This window comes from Pseudorasbora parva, chromosome 23 (genome assembly GCF_024679245.1).
Source record: "Pseudorasbora parva isolate DD20220531a chromosome 23, ASM2467924v1, whole genome shotgun sequence".
In the NCBI taxonomy this organism is placed as follows: Eukaryota; Metazoa; Chordata; class Actinopteri; order Cypriniformes; family Gobionidae; genus Pseudorasbora; species Pseudorasbora parva.
Genome location: NC_090194.1, coordinates 9945321 through 9967527, shown reverse-complemented (window position 1 = coordinate 9967527; position 22207 = coordinate 9945321). Strand labels below are relative to the sequence as shown.

The 22207-nt window shown below is 39.0% G+C and overlaps 1 protein-coding gene across 4 annotated transcripts in view; it reads left to right on the top strand.

The window, feature by feature from the left end:
* nlgn2b (neuroligin 2b) overlaps positions 1 to 22207 on the top strand; it is a 171313-nt gene that overhangs the window by 75297 nt on the left and 73809 nt on the right. For 2 of the 4 annotated variants that reach the window (XM_067433231.1, XM_067433228.1), the window contains exon 1: positions 1898 to 2645. The exons of 1 other annotated variant lie outside the window; for it this stretch is intronic. The gene's annotated coding sequence lies outside the window, so the exon portion shown is untranslated. Of the gene's footprint in view, positions 1 to 1897; positions 2646 to 10092; positions 10255 to 22207 lie in introns of those variants that run through there. One more of the 4 variants, XM_067433230.1, reaches the window with a different exon arrangement.

The following is a 22207-nucleotide window of genomic DNA, read 5'->3' as shown; positions in this document are numbered from 1 at the left end:
ATGTTGCTTTGGGACAATGTGAGCGACACCTATCAAATTTAAGACATTATTGTAAATATCAGTACTATAGTAGAACAATAAAACTAAATAGATTATTTATGTATGTGAAATATTTATTGCACAGATGCCAACTAGCCAACCAATATTTCTTTAATGTCGTGGCTCTGTCTCCTCCTTTGGTAGCGGAGCTCACGTTATCCTTTGCGTTCTTAGCCACTAAGATGTGAAGTGCTTCATTAGATTAGAATTACTTGCCACCAACGTGGAGAGACTCTTCCTGGGCATAAGTTGCACGTTACATAAACATTCTTACCTTTCATCTCAACGAAGGAAAAGTACTGCATACTTCCAGTTTGCAAAAGCTACCTTTTGAAGTCATTGGACGTGATATCGACTCCTCGCGTGTGTGCGTGTGTGTGTGTCTGTCTACCTAAGCCAATCATGAATCATCATCAGTTGTGGTTGTCTCCCACCCACCTGTCATAATCATGTGTATAACACCCACCCCCACACACGCGCGCACGCTCTCGCTCTCACACACACACACACACACACACACAGGTTGCAGGTCCGCTGACAGAGAACCTGCTCGGATGAAAACTGCTTCAGTGAGCTCAATTATAGTAACGCCACATTTTATTCTCAGTAACGGTAACGCCGTTGTAACAGAGGAAACGGTAATTAGTTTGATTACTCGTTACTTAAAAAATGAACACCGTTAGTAACGCCATTTATCTATAACGCCGTTATTCCCATCACTGTGAAAGTGACAAGTAACTATTAGCAAGAATCAGAAAGAATGTGAAACACAAATGGTATCATTTCTCAGTTTTAATTTAAATATATATATAAATTTAATAGATTTTACACACTAATAGCAATATCGTATCGCATATCGAATATCGCATTATTTAACAAGGTGTTGCATTTCGCGTTTCCCCCCCAATATCGCACAGCCCTATCTATAACCATTATTTGAATGGACCGCCATTTGTAGTGGTGTCTAAGACCATAGTGGACATTATTGAGTGCACTCATTCAAGCTCACATTGCAGTCTCACAATAGTGGATAACGTCAGGAATAGTGAATGATGCTTCAGTGGGTGATTTCGATTCAGGGATCTCAGCTGTGTTCTCACAACAGTGAAATGGGACTGCTTTCGTCGCTGTGCCATGTTCTGCACGTTGTTTAAGCGACATATACCATTATTGCGGTATCATCAAAATGAATAGCATAACAAAAATAAATACCGGTATTCGGTATGAAGCAAAAGCATATACCTTTATCTACAGATCAAGTATAATGATAGAAACATTGTATTTGAAAGCTGAATGAATGACTGACTGCCACAGTGGAGGCAAAGTTTATGTGAACTTGAATTTAACAACTTAAATATTCAGCTGTACCTTAACAAAACCTTTTTGTTTTGTGCCTTTTGTGGGCATTAACAATAACAGAATAGTAAACACAAAATATCGCCTGACCTATACCCGATCTGGCAAAAATCAGTTCATCCCTAGTTATGAATATGTAGCCTAATATATGAGTAACATGCAGCAAATCATCTTCCCCTGAGTCCCCCTAGTTATGAACATGTAATAAATGAGTAACGTGCAGCAAATAATCTTCCTCTGAGACCCAGTTTTTTTTCTTTTTTCGAAAATGTATACTCATCACAGTTGATAATTGGTATAGTGAATAGTAAAAGAAACAAAGTAGGCCTATCCAATGAATATTTACTAGTGAAACTGAAAAAGCTACTTAGTCAGTATTGGATTAATTAGGGGACTCATTGGAAAGCCTACCTGAAAGTATTTCGTTTAGAAGATTAAAACGGCTTGCCATAGAATGTGCGTGTGTAAGGGGAAAAGAGAGAGAGAAAGAGAGAGGCGGACATCGGGATTCAGGACTCCCGATTCTTGACAGCTGTGCGTGAAGTACGGAATGGATATCTGAGAGGCATATACATCGTCATTGTTCGCGAGTGGGAATAATAATAATTATTAACGTCATTATTAGATACCAGTGAGACAAACGAAAAATAATCATAATTGTTGGCTCACCTGCTCACACAAGAAGAGGACTCGTTTGTGAGTGAGCCAGACTGAGAGCAAATGAGAAGTCGTGCCACCGGATGGTTTTTATTATTTGGTGTCTTTTGATGCACGAACGGACTCTGAAATGGGTCGCCATGACGACAGAGCGTTGAGTTAGCCGCTAATGCGTTATACGCATTTGTTTCTGTTATTGTTTTATTTTATCATTTCCCTACCTCCTTTATAGTAATAAAATATGTGGTAATCTCGCTGTCAGAAAACACGGGTGTTGTCAGATACAAAGAAAGAAAAAGGAGGAGGTGGTGTTAAGAGGTGTTTATTCCCCTTTCTTTTTTCTCGTTTCTTAATTTTCACTACGCTCCTTCCTTTTTATGTCTTCTTTTCTGTCTTTGCGTTTTTCATTTATTGTTTTGGGGACACGGGCTGACGCGAAGAAGGTAACGTTAAATTGATGTGCGAGAGCCTGCGACACATGACGAATTACCTCAGAAAAAATACCGATGGCATAAACACCGGCTTCAGCACTGAAGTACGAATAATCACCGGGAAAGAACCGGAGACGCATCGACAACAACCTTTTCATCGCGGTAAGCGGGTTTCTGTTGTCTATTGTTATATTACATATATGTGTATTTACAAGTAACTCGTCTGTGTCGTTTTGGCGCACCGCTCACGAATGAGATATCTAATTAGAAGTGTTGAATAGGTGCGCTTTGGTCAGGCAATACCGAGTGTCATGGCCTGTATATAAGATATAGAGATTTTATGATTGACACACTTGGCCAGTATCCGCATATCCTACTATTTTATTCTGGCATGTCTCGTCTGCTTCAAAGGGAAAAAACGACGCGTTCTTCAGATCTAGATCAAATGATCTCGACGCGACGTTGTCGCGTGGCCTTTACCGGCCATTTGCGCCTCTAATTGCATCCATCGCTCGTCCCTCTGGCAACGTGGGGATTGATTTATTTTTGCACTTGATAGATAATGGTAATGCGCTCTGAATGATGGCAAACATCCGCAACCCACAGACTTCCCATCGCCTGTTAAATGTTTAATGGCATTTACGTAAGTGTGAGATAGGATGGAGCAAAGACAACCCACCTAACCCAACCGCACACTCACGACGCCCATGCACACATAGGTATGGAGGTGTATTAGGAAGCCATGGCTCTCATAAAGGGGCACATTTATATGCTGTGGTGGTTGGGCAGTGCTCTGTCAATGGCAGAATTCAGCACAGACAAGGAGTCCTCTGTTCTCCTGAAGGCTGAGGATATGCCTGTTCCTCAGCCCAAGTGCTGGTTGATCAGTCTAATGTCTAATATGACCTGGTGTAGGTGGTTTTGTGCTTCTAAATCTATCTGCTGTCCTTGTATGATGTAGCAGAGGTGAGTGTTGCTCAAAGCTTTCCGTTCTTTGCTGGAGTTCTGCTGCAGTCCCTCACGTGGATTGAGGAAAAACTAGTAGTTGATTTCAGAGCATGTGTCTATGTGGAGCATTTGGCCTTGAGCCTTCATGTGAGCTACTGTGCGCATCCATCATACTGTCTTACATGAGATAAAAAGACAAAGCCCTCTGGTTGGTGACCCACTCAAAAGAGGACTAAATCCTAAAAAAAAAATCTATGGAATTATGGCTGGCAAGAGCAAGTATTTAAGAATGGAGCCGATCTTTTGACGTGGAAGGTATTCTGTCATGTGTAGAATGTTAACGTTAGGTTGTTCAAAATTCCATTGCTCATTGTGACAGATAAAAATACGCTAATGATTTTTTAAAGCTTCTCAGACCTGGAGAACGTAAAGCAAGTTAGTAATTGTGTATGTAATTCATTAAAATGTTTAATATCACATTGTACATTTAATAGTGTTTTTTTGCATTGCAAGAACAAAATAAAAAGAAAATGCCACGAAGCCACGACAAAGCACTTGTTGTATTAAACGTCACATAAAAATACCATTCCAGTCAGATTGTTTGTTCTATTCATCCCTCCATTTAACCATCGTTCTACTGTGCTCAACTAAACTATTTATACGATTTAATCATCTTTCTACTGTGCTCAACTCTACTGTCTTACAATATGTTGATAGATGGATGAAGCACAGCCAGAATGCCCCGAAGTCAGGGCAAATGGCCTTCGTTATTATGAGCGGAACAACATAGAGTGCTACTGTACCCAAGGCTGGAGCATTTGTGATGTAAGAGTGATGGAGAAATGCTTGTGTTTCAGGCTGGCCCAGGCCTCAGAACAGGTAAATAATGAAGAAAAGTGCAGTGTTAGCTTGATGTAACCCCCTCCATGTGCCCTTCTGTGCTGCCTGTCCTTAGTGTGTGAATGCCGTCTTGGGAAGCACTCACATGCACTGCAGCCTTATTAAACTTTAAAATTCTCTGAGCACTGGGGAAAGCTGAAAGAGATGGGTTTTAGAGTTGGCCCCTTTAAAATGGGGTTTGTGAATAAATCAGAAACATCCTTATTGTTTGGAGTTACTGCCTGGTCCACGACGGACAGTTGTGTTTTCTAGAACTGTGTATTTTACTTATTCACTTATGCAAAAGAGGCATAATTATATTAAGAAAACATGATGATGGTAACAATATTTGCCTTTTTTTCACTCCATAGAACACCCAAGGTCAGCACTTTTTTTTTTTCTTCATTCACACATGCACAACAGCATTCGTCAGACAGTATTCTGTGTCCGTGTGGAATTTATTCGAAAGCTTTCATCTCCCACAAAAGACCGACCTCTGCCTAGTCTTGTAAACGCAATGTCAGTGAAGTTGTGCTAAAATACAGTTTTTATTCAACATTTATCTCTTCGTCCTAGGACACGGCATTTGAGCATACAATTGTCCAGATAAGCATTTCTGAATGTTTATGCATCACAAAAGCGAGCGTTATAAACCATCAGTCTCCTTGAAGTGTCACACAGCCCTTCTTTTACATCTTTCAAAGCGGCCATGACCTGTGAGTTAGTAGCTGTTGATTTTCTGCAGCAATGTCTGATCGCTGTACACGCTTTCTGAACTCCAATGTGTTGTAGTAAAGTTGCGTTTGTGTCGGATTGTGTGGCCTGATGTGCTTAGACATCTGTGTGCCATTATCTCTGTCCCAGCATGTGCAGGATGATCCACTCACTGTAGGCAGCATCGCCACAAGCAATGAATCATCAGCTGAACCTGACAGCCTCCTCCCGTCTAGATCTATATTTCAGCCTCCACACATGATATGTGGTGCCCATTGCCCGACACAGTCCTGCCATTGTTCTGAGCTATAAATGCACTAATAAAGCTTCCGTGCTACAGGGATCTCCTCTCATAACTTTACCTGGAGCGGAAAGGTGCGTACCTGCAATAAGGGAGCACCTAGAGTACCTTTCAGAAGAGTGCTGAGTCAGATTTCCTGCCTGTCCTGACATTTTGTTAGAGAAGCTCTGGACTGACTTTACAGCTCTATCAAAAAAATCCCTGTCCTTTAGAAGTCTGGAATCCACAGATAGACATGCTAAATGCCACATCTGTGTTCTATCTTGGATAGCAATGAAAAGGCTGGAGTGTCCACTCATCTTGAGTTTTGCTCAGGTCTGAAAGAACCTGTAATCCGTCAGTAAGATATTTTTTAGGATGGTGCTGAGCTTTAAAGTTGCCAAGAACATGGCGCTCCCTCGCTCTTCACTGCACAGACTGAATCTGAAAGGAACTGGGAGGTAGAAAATGTATAAAAAAGACCGGAGTAAAAGGAGAAACACACAAGTGAAGTCAGAGGTATGCCTGTGGTTTTCGGGGAATAACTATTTTTTTTAGATGACGTTTTGGTGGGAAAACAGATTCGTGTCACTTGGAAAGAAAGACTGATGCAGTTTTTCCCTGCTGCTCTGAAAACTGTATTTAATTATTAATTTGTTTGGAGACTCAATTCACAGCTGGGGCTACGTTGCTGCTTTAGAGGAGGTTCATTAGACGTGGAAAAACTCCAAACAAATCCACCAGTGACAGGATCAGGCAGGCAGACGAACGGACAGTCCTTTTCCACCCAGTATTCCTTGATTTAGTCAGAATTCGTTCCGTTAAGCTCTCGGGTTTAGTAAAGCTTCTGTGCACTTTAAGTGTGCTGCCTTCTTTCATTATCTTACCCTAATGGCATAAATCCAGCGTTACGAATTAATTACAGAATGTAAAATGTGTCCTATTTCAGGCACAGTAAGTTGCCCTGAAGGTGAGCATCTGGCTTTGTTGCAGTGTGTTTTTAGAGTGGAAACTGCACCAAAATTATGTTGAATAGTAGGAGTTTGTCAAGGGTGTATGTTTTTAATGACTCATCCGCCCGTACAAGAAGACTCAAGTGAACGGTGACACTCTCAAACTGATATTGACATTCTGCAGGTTCATTTCAAGCCAATTATGGACGAGGTGATGATTGTAAAATTGCGTATTGATCTTGGGTTTTAGTGTGGACCCTCCCGCCCTTGAGTGTTAAACATAGTCGAGTGCTGCCCGGTGTAATCACATCAAGAAACCTTCCCAAGATTCCTCCTCACGCTTCCTCTCTTCATTCTGAATGTTGATTGTCTTAGTCTCTCTGCAACCTGATCTGTTTCCTCTCACCCCACGTCTTCAATGGTTGAAGAGATCGCGGGATTCAGAAGCTTTGAGAGACTTTTGATGTTTGGGATATGGACCTACATTTAAGATGAACTCTGTATGGCTTGGCCAAACGTTGAACTAAGATCCTCCATTTTTATTTGTGTGGATCCTGTGGGACTTTTACGAGGTAATGGACACCAAAAATGCAAAATATAGCCAGTTCAATTGTCTTATTTGTATTGCTATGTGCAGTTGTCTCCTTTCTTTGAGGATTAATGCGTTTGTGCTACAGATGGAGTGATTTTTGTTGTTGTTGAGAAAACAGGAAGTAATGACAGCGTGCGGATGGTGTGCGAAAATATAGTAACATTTCACTTCCAGATCAGCTTTAACTACTTCCGATCATGTGTGTCATCTCACAGCATGCGTTAATGTCTCCTGTGTTAATGTGACAATGAAGAAGAGTGGCATTATGAACCTGCATTAATAATGAATACTAGCTATTGATTATCTTGCTGGTTGAGTCATTCACACACAGAATGCACCAATTGATCAATTAATGACTCAGAGCTCATCAACAAGCATTGACATTCAAATCCAGCAGAGATTTTTCAAAATGCTGTTTTTTATTATGCAAGTGTTAAACTTTGCTGTGCAATATTATTTATGCATTCCCTCCGATTACATTATATGCTAAAACGATCAGTTTAAACTGATTAAAGACATTTAATCTACAAAAGAGCTCTCCAACATGCTCTGGTGTGGATGCTGAGCAATTTGAAATTTAACCGCATTGCTTCTCGTTTGACCTTTAAGTCGGGCTATAGAACTAATGGCTCCATAAATTTGCATTCAGTAAAGTGTTAATGTGCCTTGTAGACTTTAGGTTTATTTTTAATATGCAGCTAAAATTCCTTGTGTAATTGTCCAGTACCTGAACATCGTTCAGTCGTGTACAAGAATCATTAAAATGACCATTGTATAATGCGAGAAAGGTTAAGTGACGGGAGAATAACTGCTACATGCACAACAATGTTTTATGTCTTACGCCGGTGCATCTAAATGTTGCGGAAATTATAGCCCGCTGTATACAAGTAATGCAGAATGTTTGGTGGTGGAAACAACATGAAAAAAAGATTTCATAACCGCTCTCAAAGCTGGCCAGCACGGCCCGTAGACGTTTCAGCACCTCTTCCTCGTGGACAGCGACAGATTTAGAGCAGGCATGTTGATGGGCCAGCTCCAGAAATTAAATGAAGCTGCCTAGTTTCTCTTGCTGCCAAAATCACATTTGATTGCTGCACAACAAGTCATCACTTAGAGTACAGCATTCATTTTTTTCTGGTCACATTTTAAGTCCATGAACAGCATGGCATAAAATCTGATATGTATGTAGTTTTTGGCTTGAATAAGTCTAGACAGACTCTTGTCTTTTCAGTCCCTTATATCTTGTATGTCTCTATTTCTTGATTACATGTCCAGAATCCCCCTTATACCAAAGGAGTGTTTTTTTTACCCCATCCTTTTCTTTTCTCTCTCACAACCCATTATTGTGAAAGGGAAAGACAGAATAGCTGAAGTCCCAAAAGGCTGATAGCATATCACCATGTTAGCAGAGGGATCACCCATGTACTTCAATCACTCTCATAGCTACTGCCATTAAACCAGGCGTACAGCATGGCTGACTGACAGCCCTGTCTCAGAGGGAAACAAATCGGGCCGGGCCAGCCTCCCGACCCCCAATCAATATGCCAGCCCTGCTGGGACCAGTGCCACCAATCACTCTGTCTGGAGAGGGACGGAGACAGACAGGACGCCTGAGAACTTGACTCGTGCTGTGTTTAGTGGTAACTGTGTTGAAAGACAACATGGCTGAGAAAATGTCCAAACATCCCCCGAGGACAGGAGTGTGATGTTAAAGGCAGAAAAATACACCGTTACAGTTCACTGAGTGATGCTCATGTACAGCGAGCTGAATTCCTCTTTCCCTTTAAAATGTATCGCTATCGCACACCCATAAACTAAAAGGCTAAGCGACAAAAAAGACATGTTCTATATTGCATGTCAGTGGTTGCTTATTTTTTTTTCCACCTTAAGCTTAAAAACACAGTGTTACTGTTAAAGCGCTCATCTCTCTCCCTCTGGCCTGCTACTTGTAGCGAGTGGTGATTTATAAAGCCATGGAGAGGCCGACGTCCCCCTCCAATGGGGAGCGTCAATGCGTAATTACTTTGGAAGATGGATGGGGCCCATCCAGGCTGTCCCAGACCCTGAGTTAAATCACAGCCCCCCCCTTTCCTCAGGGTTCACATACACTCACAGAAACGGCCAACATCTCAGCGACGAGCGCGGCTCTGTTTCACCTGTTTCTATTGGTTCTCGCTCATACACCACCTCCTCATGCGCCTTACATCCATCTAACAAGACCAGATGCCAGAGATCAGGTTCATTTCCCCTCTGAGGGCGAAAGAGAGAGGGAGAGAGAATTGAATGAAATGTGAAGTAGGTGCAGAAGATAGAGACCATGAAAGTGATGCGTAGACATAATTATAGACAAATTTAGCAACCCCCAGCTGACTGTGACAACTTCAGATGTGCAAAGAGTCAATTATTGATTATAAAGTACAACTTCCCTTACCAAAAAGATACTTCAGAGTATATCATGCTTTTGCCATTTCATTTCCACATTCATATATATAATGGTAGCTAAACAGTACCATTCACCTTATCTCGCAATGTGGAAGTAAGCTATTTTCGGTAAATGTCCGAGACTTTAGACTCATTAGCTGTAATAGGTACAGTAAATAACTAGAAACATAACAAAGTGCAGTAAATGGTAAAACTAGTGTCTTTATAAATATGATGATAATACTAGTTTGCAAAATCAAGCAGCATAAACGGACTGTTTTTGTACAGGTAAAATAAATGGAAGTGGATGGCACTGGACTCCTTTCACATTCAGTCTACAAATGACTACACCCGCCCCTACGTTAAAAATAAGGTGGATGGGGCTAAGGGTTTTTTTTATGCGAGGGACCCCCAAAAAATGTTGATTCTTTAACAATAAGCAGTCATATATTTATGTATAAAACCCCAATTAAAATGTATATGTGAAATATAACTAAAACTGTGAAAGTGTTTATATTATCCTTTTGTATATTATGTAATATTTTTATATTGATTTTAGTGCTGTCACAATTAGCGTTAATGCATGTGATTCATTTTTTCTGTTTAACGAGTTAAAAATATTTAGTGAAATATCCAAAAACCACTAGGCCAGCGTTATATATTTTGTTCAGTTAAGTTCTTAGAATATCCCAAATGTTTCAAACTATTTGTAAATTGTGAGAAAATTGTTGTTTTAACCAAGTAGCCGGGACGTCTTAGGGAGTCGCCTGTCAATTGCGTCATATCTGCGTTACACTCGTTTTGTTTTTTACGTTACTGTAGTATGAAGCAGAGCAGGATCGAGTGTTGTGGAGCTGAGCATGGCTGCTGGAGCGATTGTTTAACAAATACCTGCTCAGCGAGCACCTGGACTTTTATTATGACTGGACGGGACACAGTCGCTGGGCGCCTGCACTGATCCGCTCTTCCGGTTATGATTATGAGGTAATGCAGCTCTGTTTATCATATTAGATACATTTAAGTGTGTTGAAAATGATGTTATGATGTTACTCCGTGCGTTCACTTGATCACACTGCTAAGAGTAAAGCGCTCCTGCCAAATAAAACCTGAAACCGAGGGTAGCGCAGATATGCCGCAATTGACAGGCGACTCGCTCAAACGTAAGCTGAAACGTCCTGGTCCTTAGTTAAAATAGCAATTTTCTCACAATTTACAAATAGTTGGAAACATTTATATTTGTTGACAGAGTTGATATTATACAGAGTTCATTACTTTTGGAAACAGTAATATTTTACTGCAAAAATACTACATAGTGCACCTTTAAAGGAAGTGTGTGTAAGATTGTGGCCAAAACTGGTACTGCAATCATTTTTAAATGACTGTAGAGCGGTGTCTCCCCTCTCCCCTGACTCGAGGTTGCCAGATAGGCTGCAGGATCCAGCAGGAACGTTTGTAGCTCACGTTTTAAGTTCACTTAAATTAAGTTATTTTTTTAAAGCCCAATAAATGTTGACACACTATAAATGGATATAGCTTTCAATTCTATAATGTTAAATGTCTATCATTAATGTTTAAAAAAAATCAAGAAGTTAAGCTGTTTCTACATTAATTTGGAGAGTAACTGTGAAATTATTACAGTATAAAACATTCATGTTTTAATCATGATGATCAAACATCATTAATGTTTTTTTTTATCGATTGCCACTCAGCACTTATTTATTGATATTTTTATGTTAATTTATGTCATCTGTCAATTAACTTAAACTTAAAGGGGTGGTTCCAAGTGTTTTTTTAGGCTTGGTTGTGTTTATAGGGTGCAGTATTATGTCTTAATACTTTTTTTTTTTTAAACGCTGTATTTTTCTTATATTTTACCTTTATTCCACACCGCTGTCTCCACCGTCCTTTGAATGGATCGTTTGCTTCCTGCTTCTCTGAAACCCATCCCTCGGAAAAACGCAATGGTCTTAGATTGGTTAGATGGCCAAATGTAGTTTAATGTATTTTTATTGGCTGAAGTGCCAAGCACAGGTTGCCAGAAATGCCATGCCCCTTACCATTACGGGCAGAAGTCACATCTGCGGAGACTAGCGGGTTTATGATGTCACCAACCCAGGAAGAAGCTTGTTGTAGTCCAGACCGGCCGTTTTTGTAGGCAATAAACTGCCGTAACTTTAAAACACAATATCTCCGTTTGCATCGAACTGTCAGCGCTGTAACTTTGCAGATACTGTTTATGCTCTGGCAGCAACATTACACACTAACTAAAGTTAAAAAGTATATAAAAAATAAAAATAATAATATACTATATGCTTAAAAAAAATATATACTAAAATATGAGTCTTTTTCACAGAACTTTTGGTAGGTTGTTCCTTTTCCTTTTAAATCTCTTAAATCCTGTTAAGCTGTCTATAGAATATTAAATTAATTAATCAGTTCAATTTAGTGAATTTAAGTGAACAAAATAATTTCCTCACTCATTTTTGGGGGTCTCTGGATTCTAGCTTAAAGGTCCCTGCTTTAAGCTACCTCAAATCATTGTGTCCAAAACACTGTGTTGATGGCTTGGCAGATGCTTCCACCCTGAGCGACGTGCACATTTGATCAGTGTACCCATGACCTTTGGCATGACAGCGCCAGGTTCTACCAGTTTAGTGTCAGGAACATAATACAAAAACACCATGGTACATTTAGTAAACATCACCTCTCTAACTGCACATACTCATTAATTTTTAAATCTACATATAAGCACTGTACTCATTCATATGGAAGTGGACACAGATGCAAGCATGTGCCACTGGGGAATTTGGTCTTTTTAGCCAAAGCTCTGTCTTCTGAGCATCTCGGTTAGGGCCAGTTAGCTTGGCTAGCAGTGAAGGTTTAATCCTTCCCTCAGAAAGCTGTGGGTGCCTCTAAACAGAAGAGAGTGGCCTCGGGAGACTGCAGCCTGGCTCTCCTCTCCTGTCTCACTCGCTTTCATGTGTGGGTTAACTCGCTGAGGTGGGAGGATCGGCGAGGGGTGCTGGCGAGAGCCGGAGCTGCTTTTTAAGCCGTGGATGTGTGTGGGGTCTGCTGGGGAATTTGGCATGACTGTCTGCATGTAGTTTGGCAGGCCTATACTGTACAAGGCTGGATTTAATGATGCCAGAGAGAGAATTTGATACAAAAGAGAGAAAAAGAGGAAAATCTGTGTTTCTTGGTCCATGGACAGTCGACTCTGATACAACCTGCATCTACCAAAAAATGCTTTACTGAAAGCCTGATTGTATAATGTAGTATAATGCTATTGCCTTATAGACTTTACTCGAGGCAGACAGCATTAATCGAATGAAAATGAAATCGAGACTGCAGAAGGATAGACTTGCAGTGCATTCTGTGGGTTATGCTGTTGTCAATCACCACACATTTTGAAAATACAATTATTATTAGTAAAAAATAACTAGATATATTCATAGCCTAGCTCGATTTCATTCATTATGGAATAAAAATTAATTAAATATTGCCTCTATCCTATTTAAAGGCCTTTTCACACCAAGCTATATAACTATATTAGCTTTCACACCAGTGTATGATATTTTTTATTATAATTGTGCCCTGCAATTTTGTAGTCTGCCACTTTAAATGCACGAGCGCTTTAAAGTCAGTATTTAAAGTAGCCTAGAAATCTAGACGCACCCTAGCGGCAGCAAATCTAATCTGCCCGCGAGTGTCATCATCTTGATGTGGGTCTGGCTTGTCAGGCTATATTTAAAGAGGAATTCTGTCAAATTCTGATTTTTTTTTTTAATGATATCTTTCCTTTATGTTGTTTTGTTGTGGACAACAAGTCGTTCATAAAATGTGTTTATTTTAGAATGTGACCCTGGCCTGGACCATAAAAAACCAGTCATAAGGATCAATTTATTGAGAGTCATACATCATATGAAAGCTGAATAAATTGTTAGGATATATATATATATATATATATGTATGTATGTATGCATGTATGTATGAAATCAGTGTCACATTTTCTTGGTAGTGGGTAGTGATGGTATTCAGCACTTGTGGTCTCGTGATGTTGAATGTATTTTATTAAAGCTACACTGTGTGATATTTTCCCCCATCTAGCAGTGTAAAGGTATATGACAATCCAGCGAACATTAGTTTTCTCAATTCCGATTTCGTTTTAACTCCTACGGTGGCCGATTTAGTCCAAGATTAACATGGCTTCCTGTTCGACCGCGTTCATGAGTGCCATCGAGTGTTAAAGCGAAGCTTGAATTTATGGGTATGTCCCTCTTTGGCTAATGTACTTTCAAGATGGAGGAGCAACATGGCGACCGGCATTCAAACCCCTCACCCGTATGTATTTTCAATGGTATATTATAAAATTATGAAAATACTTTATTACTTGAAAGAAGTAAATATACATTAATGAGCACATATATTTTTGAAAGAACTAAGTGTTTTTAGCTAAGAATAAACTAAAAAAGTTACACAGTGTAGCTTTAAAAATCTAAAAACGTATAAAAAAGAATTTTTACCGCAGTAAGTTACTGATTTCTCATCTGAGCTGTACTTATTTTTTTGCGATTTCTCCTCATGAGGCTGTGCAAGCCTCAACAGCACAACCTTGTTACTGTCAGAACATTATATATTATATTATTATTCATTTCAATCGCCAATTTCACTAAATGAATGCAGAATCATTGTCGTGTTTTGGTGATTCCATAGTTATTTTTAATCAGTATACTTGTCTGGTCGGGCAAGTAAAAATCTATTTTCCTTGCACCTTCAAAAAATCCACTTGTCCCGGACAAGCAGACAAGTGTTAATGTCGTTTAATGTATTTAAACACAAACTTTTATTTTGGATGCTAAAATAATTTTGTCAGGTGTTTAATATAGAGGGGGTTTCCCTTTCTTTTTTTTCTTTTTTTTTTGTACATTTTACAGTACTACAAAAGCAGAGGCTGTTTCGGAGAATGAAAGTGACATCTATTCTCTCTTACACACATGCGCATGCACACTCACACACAACCCACACAACGAAACAGGACAGTTTGTCCTCATGTGGTGTAAAAAGGTGGGATTGAAACAAATTGGTGTAAAAGGACTTAATAAACTAAAAGGCAGTGCTGTGAATAAGCCATGAGTCACGGCAGTCAGCTGTAGGGTAGGCGTTACAGACCAGACTGGCTAATGGAAAACATACAGTTTTATTAACTTAACGTCCTCACTGAACTCTTTTAGCACATTAGGTAAAATTCTACGGTGAAACTAAATTAGTAAATTATCAAATGTATTAGTAGAAACAGTAAACGTAATCTGTGTTGTATTTATCTGTGTGTTTTTCTCTAAATAAAAGGAGGCTGGTTTCCATGGTGATATATTGATTGTCTGACCAAACAGAGGTTGAGATGTGTGTTGTTGTTGTTTTTTATATTTTTGTTTTTCACACCTATCTGTCGTCCCGCTGGGTCGTGTCCTGAGTCTCCTTCATTCATTCATCAATAGCTTCTCCTCCTGCTTCGTTAAAGCCTTCTTTAATGACTTTTATTTGATTATTCATGAGTTTGTTTAGTTGATTGTTTTTTATCATGCTGTGTCCTGGGGGGTGCATTTTGGGAAATAAACCCAAAGTGTTCAAACAGGCTTTGTGTAGAATGGAATAGCATACTGCACAGAAAATTCTAAATATTGTATTGAGAGTATTTATATGTTAATATAATATACACACATTATAAACTACACGCTGACTTTTTCACTAAAAATATAAAGTAATATTATATATTAGATGATGTTTTGCATATGCAATATTTACAGTATGCCAGTGTAAGAGGTCTTTAGTGTCCTTAGCTCTGAATATTTCACTTTTTGTAAATGTAGGTTATTAATTTACTGCACATAGTATACACCAATCAGGCATAACATTAATCCTAATCTTGTGTTAGTCCCCCTCTTGCTGCCAAAGCAGCACTGAACCGTCAATGCATGGTGCCAGATACCATAGCACACCTTCAGAAGTCTAGTGGAGTCCAAGATGTTAGTAGCAGATCCTTTAAGTTATGTAAGTTGTGAGGTGGGGTCTCAGTGGATCGGGCTTGTTTGTTAAGCACATCCCACAAATGCTCATTTGGATTGAGAGCTGGCCAAGTCAACACCTCAAACTCTCACAACAAAAAAATTGTTGTGCTCCTCAAACCATTGCTTGACCAATTTTGCTTTGTGGCAGAGTGGATTATCCTGCTGAAAGAGGCCACTGCCAAAATGGTATGCGTGGTCTGCAGCAATGCTTAGGTAGGTGGTACGTGTCAAAGTAACATCCACATGGATGACAGGACCCAAGGTTTCCCAGCAGAACATTGCCCAAAACATCACACTGCCACCCCGCCGGCTTGCCTTCTTCCCATAGTGCATCCTGGTGCCATGGGTTGACCAGGTAAGCGATCCATTGCCCTGTGGTCCAATTCTTATGCTCACATCCCCACTGTTGGCATTTTCTGTGGTGGATGGGTCAGCATGGGCACCCTGACTGGTCTGCGGCTATGCAGCCTCATACGCAACAAACTTCAAAGCATTCTGTATTCTGCCACCTTTCTATCAGAACCACCTTTGAATTTGAGCTACAGTAGTTCGTCTGTTTGTTCGGACCACATGGGCCAGCTTGTCAGTGATAAATGTTATGCCTGATCGGTACTGCATAAGATAGTATGAGCAGTATGGCAGTATGCAGTTTCGAACACATCCTTATCCATCTTCGTTTATCTTCTTTCTGGCCAGAAACTTGCTCTCTTGTTATTTAGGGTGTATGGAAAGAGTTTAGTGTTATCGCAGTTAAGCTGGACTCTGCCAGACCCCTATGAATAGCTCTGTCTCGCACATACAAAAATACTCGCGCACATACTTTTTCAAAACTACTTTAGCAGGCTGAACTGAGGGAATCGTGGGATAAGGCTCTGAACTCACAAATGATGACAGTGCAATGTCTCAGAGTAATTATGGGGTCACCCTGAAATTAACACAGAAACATGAACTCCCATTCTAAAATGATTGTTCTCACGGAAAGCTTAACCTCCAGCTCCAATGGCGCTGTCAAGAACAGATCAGCTAAGAATAGATTTAGCCACAAATCATTCCAGACTTCCTTCAGTCAGGGTATTACAGTTTGGAGTGGATTAACTAGGAATAGATTAATAAATAATATCATTAAAAAAAAAAGTTGAATTACCCCATACTAGATATTACTGTAAGCCAGCATCGGGGAAGCTACTTTGAATCTAGCTTGCCAAGCTACATGCTGCTCATAATTTAAAGGAGCTAAACTAGAGTCAAGCTGCCTTTTTGAAAAAGGAAATGCATTACACTACAAGCGGCTTCTTAGAGCAATGTCCTTTTTAAACATAGAACTTGTGATGATTATGTCTAACTTAATCAGAGCCATATTTTGGCTCTCAAACAAAGAGGGGTTTTGAATAAACACAAATTATAATTGAGTTCAAAACATGATGTACTGCAGCATTTAGCTAAGTATTCTGCTATAATCAATTTAGTCAAATCAATGACTTTTTAATCTGTTCTATGTATTGTCCAATATGGGAGAAGACATTTATGAGAGCACGTTTGCTTTAGCTTACTCTGTAGTAAAAGCTGCATGTGCAATACGATGTAATGTTAAAAACAATAGACATTAAAAAGGTAGCATGTAGTCCCACTACATAAGTAACATGTTAAAGTACTCACAAACTCAAAATTGACCTTATTTGCTTTGTTAGTTTACATTACCATTCTGTTTTGATGACAGCTGAGCTAGTGCAAAGTTAATAGCTGTGATACTTTTAAACAGGGTATTGTTTGTGATATCATTTGTTGGGTCATGAAATGTTATAGAAGTGACGTACTGTGATTTGGTGATTTGTTGGTGCAGTGTGAATTAGCTTTTATTTAGCTACTGTTAACAGTCAATTTGCATTCATTTTACTTGAGAATTGTGCAGGATATTTACTTACTGTACATTATGTTTGGACATATGTTTGTGTGCTTTTTCTGAACACTGAGTAATTTTTTTCCCATGTTGACATGACAGCTAACATTGCACATAAAATCCCATGCGTCTTCTTGTAGTGTTCTGAGCTTAGTTAACCGCCGACATACCCTGGTGGACCGGTTGAGTCTGACAGCCTGGCCAGAAGTCATGTCTACAGTGCCAGTGGCGGGACGTCAGGGTCTCGTGGTGGCCCATTTGTTCAAATGCCACCGCTCCGATGTGCCTTTTCACACTTGGCTCTGACCATTCGTCCGGCTGAACGCACCCCCGCGTCTGTCCAGAGGGCCGTTACTCCATCAAACAACCCTCCTCTCTGCTGTGACAGCAGGACAGAAGGTGCTGTGGGCACTCGTTGCTGACACAAAGTTAGACAAGGCTGTGGGCACCGTGTGCACAGATGGACCTGGCCCAGCTCAGCGCCGTTCACGCCGAGATTCCCAGCACAGATGAATTAATGCCAGATATCACATTCATGCGAGAGGAATGGCTCGTTATTAAAAAAATGCTCCAGAACAATCCATATGTGATTGAGATCACATGTGTGGTCATTGCTGCGCTTATAGGCATTTAGACCCCCATCTCGGCAGACAGGAGCCAGGCTGCGTTATTGGCTACTAATGTACAGGCCATAAGAGCTTCATATCTTTATTAGAGACTTCATCTCAGCCCTTTAGCACTCTGACTCAAGGCCTCTCACTTTTCATTTTAAATGACTGTGACGTTTAGTTCAGTATTTGAAGTGGGTGACATGTTAGGCCCTAACGGTAGTGGTGATAAATATAAAAGGCAAAAAAATGCAGTTATCACATTATTAATACACTCAAATTAATGTCAGAGTTCACTTATCACTGTGTTCTGGAAACACAGCCCAGAACAAGGCTCATCAAAAGACAAAAAAACATATGTTTAAGTTATTTCACAATAAACACATTGAAATTAGCCAACTTAAATTGTGCAATTACACTAATTTAAATTTAATGTTAAGACAAGTTCATATTGATCATGTTCTATTCTTTAACTAATGTTAATATAAATCATGTCAGAATAAAAAGATTGCATTTTATGGGTGCAACGGCCTGTCACTGGCAGTCCCTTATGAAAACGAACGATGGCTTTACAACAGTGACCGTAGTTCAACTATAGTATTTGTAGATTTCCATGGTTACCACTGCGAGTAAACACATTTTAACCATGTGTAAACAAAAATATGATATAATAAAATCTAATTAATGCACATTGAAAGTTAAAATGCCTTACAAATATAATGTTATGTGGGTATTATATTTACACAGTTTACTCTTAGTAATTTTAATAATTTAATAAATGTAATAATTTAACCCGTAGATGTCTGCACAGTTTTGGGGCCCTTTAGAAGTTTTGACATGCTTTGACATTAGTGTTGTTTTCAGTTGCTTAAAAATATATAAATGGCAAAAGTGTCATTACTCTCTATTCAGCACAAACTGGGCTACCGTAATATGTGAGCAACATGTATGTACATGCTTGTATTTGTGAGAGAATAATGTTTATGCATGTTTTTTGAAAAAAAAAAAAAAAAGTAAGTCACTGAATTAAGGCCAGAAAAAGCCCATATGTAAAGGGGTGTGAATGATCATGAATAATGCTGTGATTTACATCTGAGAGGATGCCCCACATAATGAAGATACATAATAAATGAGCCTTTGAGTCAGATATGCATTAAGAAAAAATGTCTGAATCATTTGATTTTGTAAACTATCTGATACACACAATACTCAAATATCATTTTAAAGGTTCAATTGTCTGCTATATTTGCTTCTTATTTATTAAATCCAGGCAATTGGCTGATGAAACATTGATTCAAATTAAGATACAATTTATACAAAACAAAAGTTAATGAAGTGGTCATGTCTGACCCATATTATTTCTCACTGCATCTCAAAACTATGTAAAGTACATGCACTAAAGATGATGTGGGCGGGGATACTTACATGGATACGCCCATTCCTAATCCCTATCCCTCCATTGACAGCTACGCAACTGCCACTTTGACGCTACAAAAAGTTCATAAAGAGATTGTAAAAATAATCCAAATTAATTAAGGGGTTTGGTCCAAGTTTTCTGAAGTGACACAATCGCTTTATATGATCAACTGATTAAATGTAGGGTTTTATTCACATATAAACATTGATCAGTAAACATAAACAGAAGCTCAACCAAACTTTCTTGACGCTTGAACCTCACTGGTTCTGCGTGTGCTCAAACGTGATATGTAACACATGAGAATTGGTTCTTGCATGTCAGTAGTTCTTAGTAGTAGTAAAAGCCTAAATGAAATAAGTTCGGTGTATAAAATGATAGTGTCTCTTCATAAAATTTTAACTAAATCACATATTCATATGTATTAGTTTGTATGATCTATCTATGAACAATTTGAAGCGCCAAAGGGGTAGTTGCATAGCTGTCAATGGAGGGACAGAAATCGCTCAGATTTTATTAAAAAAAGGTTTTCATTTGTGTTCCAAATATGAACGAAAGTCTTACAGGTTTGAAATGACATGATAGATAGTAAATATGCAGGAATTTTAATTTTTTTTTGAGTGAACTGGGTGTTTTCAGGACAATTTAAAATGAACTAGTGAAGTCAAAAAGTTTGACGCAGATTACACATTATGAGTCAACTGCGGATAATATATTCAAAGAAATGGTGACACAAATAACTATTAACTAACTATGTAACTGTTTTTTTTTCCCCTTCATGTAATATGCAGCATGGGCAGTTCTGGGAATGCAATAATTTCTTTCTTTTTGAAAATACACCAGTCTTCACATTGATACCCCCTCTGTCTGGTATCATAAGTGACCCAGAATTGATCAACCTTTGATAAACCCCATTAGCTTGTTTAGTTTATGATGAATGCACTTGATGTGGTTTGCTGACTGATCGATTTGTGTCATAATAACTAATGGTGCCTTTCACTATTAAGAATTTTACATGTAGCTAAAAAGCGTTTTCCATATTCACCCCATGTCACTAATTGGCACTTGACTGTCCCCTGCAGTTGTCAAAATCGTGCTGTTCCCTCCAGGGTATTGTTTGGTTTAGGCGGTGCCAGATCCTCGGCAGGAGATTGTAGATGATGTACAGCAGTGGCTGATGGCTCAGGGCAGGCGGTCACACCTGGAGGTGATAGTAACGACTTTAGACTGATGGAGAAGGTTGGAGCCGTTACAGGATCACGTAGTGAAGCGGTGCTAAATTGTGAAGACTGAGACAGCGGTTGTTATCCGATGCTGTTTGTAGATGACAGAGGTCAGACCTAGTTTGGATTTTACAGTTGGTAAATGGATAATGTTTAGATAACAGATTGAAAAGATAAATGGCTATTTAAACAGGAATGTTGATTATATTATAAGAAAGAACATCATATAAATAGATTTTGACATTTTATGAAGAAACCATGAGTAGTGCCTGCCCAAGGTAAAATGATTTAGGCTAATTTGCATTTAGTGCAGAATAGTGATCTGTGACTTAATTTTATGTTGAGTGGTAAAGTTATGTCTGTTAGGTTTTGTTGTTGTTTGTTTGTTTGTATTGGGGGGTGGGGGGTAATTTGTGGAAAATCATTTTTTGGGGGGATTTTTTTTTTTTGGAACTATTTTGTAATGTACCGCTCTGAGACTTTTGGTTGAAGGTCCAAATGCAGTATTTATTGAGAGGGTAATCCACAATCGTAGTCCAAAAAGAGGTCATAACAGGTAATCAGTCCAAATACATTTTTATATTTATTGTATTATTTAATTTAAATTGTAATAATTCATGGAATTATTTACTTCCATCAACTACTGTATTATTAATCATAACCTACAGGCCAAATGCGTGTCATCATTTAATCTTTTTTCATAGATTGCAATTATTGAAATAGCTTAAATAAAAAATTAGGCATCTGCATAATTCATAGAATTATAGTGTACAGTAATTAAGTTGAATCTCTTTGACTTTGATTCCATCATTCGATTCCAAAAAAATATATTATAGATATTATAGATTATTTATAGAGAATATGTCATTTTGTATATTTCATGAATGAATCATTTACATCCACTTTGTTTTCACTCTGCAAAAATCAGTTTACTTGAGAAGGAGGCCATTTTACCTCAGTGGTGGGGCATGATGGCCCCTTTTCCTGATATCAGTTTTGTAAATTAGCATATTTTTATTTATTTATTTACCTATGCATCATTATCATGTACAGGTCAAAGTCAGTTTAGCTTTAAATAAACACTGTTTTTAAGGAGGTATCACCTTACATCTTACCCTTATAGTAATGTTAGTCCTTTAGAAGTTTATTACTTGGCAAACAGCACTAAAAGAGCATTATGATGTCATGAGAGAAGAATTATTTTGGAGAGAGATAAATGAATCTCTATATCTCATTGCCTTGGATTAGTGACTTTGCCCTTTGAGCCAGTTCAGGGTCACTTTCATATCGACTGAGCAAATGCTAAAATTCTGCTTGCAATTCAAATCATCTGTACGTGCCCTCGCAGGTTTTTATCGAACTCACCTCAAGAGTTGCATTAATCTCTTGAATCTGCTGAACTAAAATGGATCTGAGCCCAAGCCTGCTGCTGAACGCATCAAGCATAAGGACGGACCTGAGAAGAACGGGAAATGTGCATCATAGTCACTTAATGTAGTGGACAGAGAATGAGTGGTGTGGTGTGTTATTTTAGCACACAAACACACAGTCCTTCTCAATTAGGATCCTTTTGCATGTCCATCTAGCAGTGAGTGCTTTATTGGCAGGTCCAGTAGGACTGCATTTCCTTCCCTATAAAATTGTGCATCGAACTACTGAGGCATCCGTCAATAAGAAGCAGAAAGAGGGGCGTACGTTGTTTTACTCTCAGACTTACTGCTGCCCCTGAG